The following is a 9,090-nucleotide window of genomic DNA, read 5'->3' as shown; positions in this document are numbered from 1 at the left end:
TGGTTAGGCGAAAGATTTTTCACTCAAAATTAAGTACCCCTTGGGGAGCTGAGGTTGCTGCTGCTCGTTCTCCTGCCCCACATTATACTCCTTCGGCTTCGGCCCGGAAAACGACAAACAAGGGGGCGCGCCCTTTACACGCGCTGGAAGGGAGGGAAAGCGGACCATTCGAACACGTTCGGGTTTGAAGGGGAAAACTTACACACATACAAGACATGCGACACACACAGAAGGCAACAAGAGTGAGCATCAGCAAATTTTCCGCCTCGAGCATGAAATACTTCCCCTTCTCTTCCAGGGGGCGGGTTTGATGAATGATTCACCTGCGTGTCTTAGGAAACTTGGCCGGAACAACGTTTTACCGTTTTGTGGAAAAGGAGGAAGACTCGGCCACTGTGGGTGTCCATTTGTTTGACAGATGTGACGACTATTGCTCTGTTTCTGTATGCGTGTAGTGGTTGTGTAATCTCGTTACAATCGAATCTCGAATAGTCAGCCTACTACTTCACATCGTTTGTATAACGATCTCATGAACGACGTATCTTGTTTCTTCTGCCGACATGGATGCACGCACTCATCTATACATCCTAGCAGACCGGTCAATCTAGTAGCCACGATTGCACTACCGCCGAGCTGGAACGAATCAAAGAATCTCGCTTTGATCTCAGGATTGGATTAGGAGAATGCAATGTCCCCAGTGTTGGCACTGGTTTGCCTCATCCTGAACTTCGAACGAAATCTCCTTTTTCAGCAAATGAAGATGCACTTACCCCGAGAGCATGGAACGCTTTATTTCGTTTTCCAATTAAAACCGCTCCGGAGCGACATTGTAACGTTCAGCGTGTTGCCACAATGTTCCCGCCCGCCAGACCTCGACGCAAATAAAATAATTTCTAAATCTCACTTAATCTCCGCTCCAACTCCAAAGTGCCAGGCGCCTGCCAGCAGCTGAGGAATGTGATAATTCTCAGCGAACAGGCGAACTTTCCACATTTCCTGCTTCATATGACCCAGGATGGACCCATGGTAACCTGGAAGCGGTTGTGCATCTCATAGCAACACGACTCGGGTTCGCTGGGAACGATTGCCTTAATTTAATGAAAATTTTATGAAAATTAACAAACAATTAAGTTCATGCTTGGGAAAGTTTTGCTACGGTCACAGCCAGTGGTTGTTCGTTTTCTGGGGATTTTCTGGGGACTGCTTCACTGCCGCCAGGGAACCGTGCATCCTCTCGAGGAAAATCCCAAAATGGAGAACCAAAGTTGTTCGCCACTTTTTGGATCCCTACGGATGCACTGTGCTGTATCAAGCTGCATGGCTGGATAACTGGCTATCTGGTAGCAGAGATACGGATGATAATGATATGACCGCCCCAAGAATGTGGTTTTTATGCTACAATTACGATCATGATACGCAGTTGCTCTAATCTGAGCTCACGAGCGGTTCATAATTCACTGGCCGCACCGCGTGTTCCATCGGATCAATTGGAGCGGACGGGTGTTTCTCATAATAACCCTGCAATAAATTCATACTGGTGGTTTATTCTCGAGAAGACCATCAGTTCATAAGAGGGACGCTCCAAAGTATGATGCTCATCAATTTCGCGCCAAACGGCCCCGGATCGCATAATATATATGGAGCTACCATCCCTAGAATTGGGCAAAACATTAATTACTGATCCGCAAACTGCTATTATTATCGGAAATTATTGGGTCGATACTCGTCCAAATCGCAAATATAGACCAACAGTAACTCGCTGATGAAGATCTTCTCCACGGTGCACACTGTCCATGCGCCTAACAGTCTAGTAGCATCCCCGGAATCGAACTCAAAAGGACAGAACGAACGAACGTGCAATAGAAACAGCCAGCACGAAGGGGAACATCCGACCCACGTCCACCATAAGTCGTCATCGTCATCGAGCAAAACCGAAAGCGAAAACACGATTCAATCAAAAAAGTTGACCACGTCCGCCGCGAGCTGGCATCCGGTGGGGTAGGCGGGGTACGGGGTGTTCCACTCCGCTCCGTTATTAATGATCCTTATCACGAATCCTTACGATATTATCTTCAACCCCATCGTCGTCGGTCCGTCGGTCGTCGCAAACCCGTTCCGAGACCTTTTTCTTCGATTTCTCTTCCACCAACCGCTACCCATCTTACCCCCCACCGGCCCACGCCGTTGTCCGTTTTTTGATTGAAAAACTCGGCAAAATTCGTCCCCGGGTCCTGCACGCTGGATGGAGTGGATGCTGTGCCCAGAACTGTAAACAATCCGGAACGAACTGAACTGAGCTCGTCCTATCGCGCGCACACATACGCTGAACAGTGGAAACACTCTGATGAAATCTATTGATTAGAACATTCTTTGCGGGATGTGGCCACTCCACACCACGTCAATCCGATCCTTGCGGGCCTTCGGGCCTTGGTGCCTTGGCGTCCCGAAGCTAACGAACCGTTCCATTGCCGGTTCCTGGTAGTGAAAAAAGGAGCCCGAGGAGGTTTGGTGGGGGTGTGGCTGTGAATTTGGAAATGGAAAAACTTTGCCGCATATTTAAACTTTGCAAAGGATTAAAAACATATCCCCAGTCCGGGACGACTCCCCCCGGAGGGGGGCCCACTTCCCGGCCACGATTACGTTATCGGCGCGTGTTTAGCCCACGCGCGAAATTCGGGGCCAACTGGTGTTCCATTGCGTCCAGAATTTTCCCTCCAGCCATTTCAGTGTGCGTGCGTGCGTATGTGTGTTTGAAGAGAACGTGAAGGGAAACCACAATTTAGGCTCCATTGTTCGAAACGAGAATTGAAGAACGGAGAAAGAGAGTGAGTGAGTAAGCATCTCAATTCACTCCCGCGCATTGATTGGCAATTCGTTGGCGAGTCCTTCTGGTGCGATTGGCACGGATCCATTTTCCGGCGAAATCGGTTGGATTAATTAAAAAGGCTTGGGCTAACCATTAATCTGTCTCCTCCTCCGCCCTCGGGATGGGATGGTATTTGTATTTACGTGGAGGAAAATTAAATGGAAAAAAATGGCAAACCCTTCTCGGTATCGTCTTCGTGACAAGAATTGTAAAATCGAAGACCGGGAGAGAGAGAGAAGTAACGAATTAACATGAGCTCATCATTTATTAGAGCAAACAATTTGCATAGTACCCGGCTCAGGTTCAGCGGAACTTGTGCCACAAAACCACAAAACCACAACATCTCTCACTCTATCTCTCTTTCTTTGCTGCTCGCTAACCTCACAATCAACCAGGCCATGGCCACGTGGCAGGCAGGCAAGCTGGTGATTGGTTGCAAAGTTTACTTGGCAGAAAACACATTTCACCAACAATCTCCCCCACGGGATGGTTGCAAAAACATGTGTAATGGGGGTGCGTGTATGTGTGCAGCCACACACACAAACACGCCAACACGACACACCAACGAGACGTGAGGCGTTAGCTCGTGCCTAAACAGCACTTGCGATGATTTCACCAACTTCTCCCGTAAGGTGTTGGCCAAAAACTTTGTGGCCTAGCCTCTCCCTCTCTCCGCCCCTATACGTGCTCTCTGGCCTACTCCTGGAGCTAAGGGCAATCTTTGCTCATTAATCTTCTAAATAAATCATAAATCCCGGTCGCGGTAACGTAGCAACGGCACAGACAGCCTGCTTGCTCTCCTGTCACATCGCGCAGCAAGAAAGTGCAGGCAGAGACTGCTCCGCCTAAACGTCCTCATCAATTTTCGTCAAGCGGCACACCACGCACGCCAAGGAACACACACCGCCAACCACCGTGCCCACCGTGCTACGCTTTAATCCTATTAAAACGGCGAATCTGTATAATGTGTCTGTAAGTATATTATCATTCTCATGAATTAGTGATCACTTCACGCGGGCGGCCGTGTGCACTAGGGGGGAGCGCTAGGGCCATCCCGAGACATTCGCTCGAGAGATGCTTGTGAAGGAGATGTGCAGGATTCCGGAATTTTCCTCGACAATTTCCTCTTCCAATTTATTATCGAAATTCACGCGGCAGTCCGGTTACGGTTTGGTGGAATTATGTTTTTTGATCTTTTATGTTTTTTCTTTTTATCACACGCCGACGCTTTGAAGGGGCCATGTTTATCTTTCGTGCATCGATTGACGTACATTCAGAATACAGACCAACCTGGACCATCAAATGCTACCCACCAGACGATAAACCGCGCTTGTGAAAAAATCTTTATTGACCTTCTTTTCGGTTTTGCTCTGCTCGTTACAGATACAAGATTGAGGCGGAATTCGTGGAATCGAAACGGTCTAGCGCCCTCGGTTTCCCCGAGAGAATGGGCTTTGCGAGTGTTTAACTGGAGAATTCGTGGTAAGTTCCGCTCCGCTCAATCACCATTCGATGTAATCCATTTTTTATAATCGACATTCGTGGTGAGGTGACCACATTTTTCGTTTAACGGGTACGGAATGTTTCGTTCAATTTTTAATACAAACCACCACACCATAAGTTCCGTGTTTTGGGCGACGTTCTTTCACAAGCCGAGAGGAACAAGATACTGTAACCGAAGATAAAACGATTTGTGGAGCTAACCACTTTTGTGGTTTAAAAAAAAAAGAATGAGAATCGTGCCAGCTTGCGTGCCGCGATGTGGACAAAACATCGGCATCATCATCGTGATCCCGAGAACCGTGGAACGATTGTCGATAAGCGAGCCGGGTGCGAGCACACAAAGTCATTCAAAAAACGGCCAACAAGTCGCTTTTTTTGTAACACCACCGTGCCGGCACACACCAACCAACATGGCCATTAGAAACTGGCACCATAATTGCCGTGGAGGGGTATAGCGCCGTTTTCATCGGTTTTTATTCGGAAAGGGGGGGGGGGGGGTCCTTCCGAGCGTAACGAGAACCACAGACCAGCAATACACACAGGCACATGGCGGAATCCGTAGTCCGGTTGTTCGTTTTAATTGCCTTCGGCTGTGAACTGCAAACGCCGGAATGGGTTCCAGCATGCGCTCACGCCTAGCACTAGCGATAAGCCCGCTGTCGGGAGCTTAACACTCTGGGCGCGTTTGCTCCGGAAAAGCATCCAACGACCGGTACCGGGATGAACCAAGGATTCGCAACATATAACTTATGATGCTGCTGCTGCTGCGTGTGGTCTGCACAACGACCACCGTTAAAGCTCACACGACGCCAACGACGCCGCCAACGATGGCCATCAAAAACACCGAAAACCGAGCGAACCATTACGCGAACGAACGCGTACTGGCGTCCGACGAAGACAAATCCTCCGCCCGGAAGTGGAGTGTGTGCAATGTTACACCGCAGTAAACCATTTTTATCTAATGCTATCTCATAAAACATTAAAGCCACAAACCGACAACCGACCCAAAAAGGCGGCGCGCAACGGACGCTAGTCCGTTTGTGCTCCGGTTGGCGGTTGGCGAACCAACAAAGCCTGACGTGGTGGTGGGCCATGACCACGAAAAGACTTAAGGCCATTTTGGGTTCCCCTTCCCACTTCCACATTGGATTGCATGTGCTGCTTGGTTTGAAAAAAAAAAACAATCCCACGGAACAATAGCAACAACATTATGACAGCGCCGTGCCTCCCATTCGTAGGCCGGAAGTGCGATTGTGTCTCTCACCCTCCCTCCCTCCCTCCCTCACAAACGCAATGTTTGTGTGACCATTTTGCTCTTCCTTTTTTTTATTCTCCTGTTGTATTTTTTTTGTCCCTTCTGTCCTCGTTGTGTTGATGATCCTTCGCGTGTCAACCGCGTATGCTACGGTTACCCCTTACGGTTCCTGAAGGGTAGGTTGGAGGTTTGTGACCACGAAATCCCAACGCCAATCTCCATTACGATTGCTGGCAACCATCGGGTACGGGACCACCGCTGGTTTTCGGTGACCCAGCGCCTGAATGGTACGCAACCCGCTTTACACCGTTGAGACCAGCGCGATTGTCGCTTTATTTTCGGCTTCTTTACCAACCAAACCGGGTGTCAACAGAGCCCACACAACAGAGGGACACACAGGGACACACAGGGCCTGTCATAAGTCATCCTTCTCCTTTTCCTCACCCAATGCCCTCGCGCGAGGGACTTGGCCCTCCCGGGAGGACAAACAGCGAGCGCGCGTTAATTTTTCGCGTCTTTTGTGTCATTCCTTCACATTTAATAAACATAAAATATGTAACCGTACCCAGTGGTTGCCGTGGTGACACCACCACCACCACCTCCACCACGATCAGTGCTCCTCCTCAGCCATCGTTAGCATTATCATCATCGCCGTCAATGGCAGGCAGAGTGTGGAGGGAGGCCACCCTTTTTGCTCGTAAACCACAGTAACGAATGGCTTGTCTTCCGTTTCCGCGCTCGCTCGCCTACTTGCCTGCCGCCCATCGTCTCATAGGCAACTTCAAAAGCACTAACTTAGCGACGACACGATGAGAGCGTCACACAAAGGAGCGGAGAAAAGCTCTTACTCGGAAGGGGTGAACAACGAGAACGACAACGACGACGACGCCGACGCCGAGTGGCATTCCTCCACAAACCAACCAACCTCTTAAGTCATTGTCGTGTATCAGCGCTTACCGCATACCACTCCGCCTCCCAGAAAGGGTCCTCCAAGCCAGGCGCCTAAACAAAGGCGTGTCACGTTGTAGCATCAAATCACTTCGGGGAGAGAGCAGCGAGCACGAGGGTGGCTTCTCTTTCTTCTGGCGCGCTTCATAAAACTTCCTCCAGCACGAGGCTTGGCCACGCGAGTCAGCAGCAGAAGCAAGCACCCAAATGCACTTCATCCGGTTCACGGAGCTAGATTGTAGACTCGGGGCTCAAACACTCACACGTGTACCTCATTATGAACGAGCTAGGGTCGGATGTGTGAGGAATCCCTCTTCCCCGCACGTACATTGTGTGATTACTGGGCGCACAAATCGCGCTACAAATGTAGCTGCAGCGAATGTGTGCAGATCACGACAGGATGCTGATGTTGCTGCTCAGTTGCGGTGCTGTCCAATTTATGACTTTTGCGCTCTCCGCCGAGGTTCACGATTTCGTCGAGACATTTCGCTGACAGTTTTTCCTTTCGCTGACAGCACCGCCTACTTAAGGGTGTTCACTGCTGCAGAAGATAACGGACCTGGCGAATGTCGTTTCTGTGTGTGCTTGGTGTGCGATTTGCTTCCTGATCTAGCAAGCTTCGGTCTTAGCAAGATGAGCAACGAAGACGTTGCCCCTGGTTGCTGCCGCTGGTGCTGCTGCTGGTTCTAGCAACGTCTTCTTGGCAGACGACTTGGCAGTTGCACACAGCACTGCATAATTTAATAAAAGCTCACTCATACAAGGAGTGGTTGCGGGGAGGTAGGTTCCTTGTACTACCAGCCACCATCAGCACCACCTCTTGGCTGCTAGATCGAGGAGAACTAAATTATAGTCCGCGTAGACCGCGTGTGCACTCGGTGCTTGCTTGCGGGTGCCCCGAAATACGATGCCACCATCACCACCACACAGCCACACACACTATAATGTGGCCGACGACTGCTGACGATGCTTCTGATGATGATATTAATGATGGTGATAACGAGCCACTGCACTCCTCCACCAACGCTGCCGCAGACAGGCACTTCATCGACCTCGCACTGCGGACTCTTATCATGCCAGCCATCTCTTATGCCACGAACCACGAGCGACGTGGCAAAGAAGTTAAGAAAACTAACATTTCCTGCCACCGCGGGCTCCCGGGGAACACCCTAGATTTTCTGTTCCCTTCCCTTTCGCTCGGTTAGAGCTGGCTCGCGCTCAGCAAAGTTTTCTTCTGGCGCAATTGGCGTTTTTGTTGGCTCCTTCTCTGACTCATCAAACCACACACAAACACGACCACAAAACACACACTTCGCATCGTTTCGTTCCTTGGCGAATGCACTTTAGCTAACCTTTTTTGTCGAGAGCGCGATTTACGTGATGTTCTTGCTGTATACTTTGGGGGGGGGACTGCGCAATTTCCATTTAAAACCAGCACACACTCCGGGCAACGGCTGCTATGACCTGACTGAGGATTTGGTCACCCTCTTTATGCTTCCCTTGCTGCCTACTGAGATGATCCCGTTAGCAGGCAATCGAGATTCGTTTCCCCATTTTTACGACGGTGAACAACCGGTGCGCGTCACCTTTCGCTACAATTTAACCCTCGTTTTCGGCAACGTCTCCTACAACGATTTTAATGGCATTCCTGCGAAAGAGGAAGAACACGGAGGGGAGAAATCATCCCCCAAAACTGCCCCATAAACCTCGAACCCTCGGGAATGGGGCAGGCCGGTCGATCTGTCAGGACGATGATCAGTTATCGCTTCATTCGGGCGCCACTTCTACTCAGCCGGTGACGGCCAACAACGGCCACCAGCTGGCCAGCAGCTCATATGCGAACCAGCAGCATCAGCGCTCCAGACCCACGGGGCGCGGCTGTTGCTAGCAACCAAAAAGTGAATATAATCATCACTTAACGTTTTATAAAGTTTATCGTTTGAAAATTATTGTTATGTGCCCCTCCCGGGCGAGCGAACGCTGAAGACACCGACGGAAACGACCGACCGGAGCTGTAAACGGTGAGGTCTTCCTCAAGGGAGTCGGTTCCTTGCTCGTCCACGGTCCTCGACGAAGGTGTGGAAACGATGCGACGCGTCGGAAACCCCCGGTAACCGGTAAGGCAACGAGAGGATTTGGTGGTGCTGTGTAAACTGTGCCTGTCTGTGTTTCTTCTTCATCTTCTGCAAGCAGCTCCGTGGGGCGGGGTGCTTGGTGAAATGGTTTAATTTGCCTTTTATGGGTCGTCGTTTCGTTTTCGGTGGGGTTTTCGGTCTGGCTGACGATGTCCTGGATGAGCTGCGCCAAGAGCAATCGTGTTCAACGGCAATTTTCATGCTTTTCAAGTCCCTGGCGCGTTCTTTTCACACAGTAGGCACTTGATTCGCATTAGACGCACGAACACACGCAGGCACACCCCTATGTGTACGTATAGACCGTACGCACGACGTTCGATCTTGTCTTCTTTCGGAGCGAGTGCTTCGAAGAAAAGAGTCTTCTTTCGCACAGCTTGCTGCTC

Source organism: Anopheles aquasalis, chromosome 3, assembly GCF_943734665.1.
Source record: "Anopheles aquasalis chromosome 3, idAnoAquaMG_Q_19, whole genome shotgun sequence".
NCBI lineage: Eukaryota > Metazoa > Arthropoda > Insecta > Diptera > Culicidae > Anopheles > Anopheles aquasalis.
The sequence above is the reverse complement of the archived record's forward strand: the minus strand, read 5'-3'. Positions refer to the sequence as shown.